Source organism: Anneissia japonica, unplaced genomic scaffold, assembly GCF_011630105.1.
Source record: "Anneissia japonica isolate Jap-2015-1 unplaced genomic scaffold, ASM1163010v1 scaffold2756_len2360902_cov194, whole genome shotgun sequence".
Taxonomy (NCBI): Eukaryota; Metazoa; Echinodermata; class Crinoidea; order Comatulida; family Comatulidae; genus Anneissia; species Anneissia japonica.
This window is the reverse complement of record NW_022719050.1, coordinates 139,203-139,877: the sequence shown is the minus strand read 5'-3', so window position 1 is coordinate 139,877 and position 675 is coordinate 139,203. Positions and strand designations below refer to the sequence as shown.

The following is a 675-nucleotide window of genomic DNA, read 5'->3' as shown; positions in this document are numbered from 1 at the left end:
CTTGATTCTGTGGTCTGTGAAAATTAATTAAACAAACTAATTCAAAGAGCTTATCAATGCTACTGTGATGGTTTTAATGATCAAATATGTATTTAAATTGTTTCTTTTTAATCAAAGGTTGTTTTCCAAAAAAAAAAGAAAAATAAGTAGTATCAGTATAATACAATATTAAATGCAGGTGGTGATGTTTAATTGGACATCAAAGTGTTGATAAATATTATTTGCTTAAGTCAGTTTTGATACCTATTAATACATATATTTTTTGTTATGTTGTGTCTAAGGATTACTATGTAGATAAAGAATACTGTACTATTAATATAATAATTTTGTTATATTCTTTTCATGAAGACATTAAAATCAAATTAAGCATGGGTTACTTAGTCTAAGCACAGTCACTGAAGGGCACATCCCCCACCACAAAAAACTGAATTGATTCAATTTGTGTAGTAATTGTTCTTGTTAGACAGTAGTAAATAGTTGCTATATAATTGTGGATGGCTATTCTTGATTTGTCTTCATGGTCAGTTGTTATGCTGGGTCGATTCATTGCCAACATTATTGTCTCAATATGCTTATTACAATATAACATCATCGTATTTGATTCACAATATTCTGTGGTTATTTTGCTGTCGATAGTACCCCAGTTTGAGGAAAAGGCAGGGCTTCCTGTCTGTG

The 675-nt window shown here is 29.9% G+C and overlaps 1 protein-coding gene across 1 annotated transcript in view; it reads left to right on the top strand.

Annotated features, from left to right (window-relative positions):
- LOC117110756 (very long-chain acyl-CoA synthetase-like) overlaps window positions 1-675 on the top strand; it is a 20,589-nt gene that overhangs the window by 3,618 nt on the left and 16,296 nt on the right. The window lies entirely within an intron of this gene.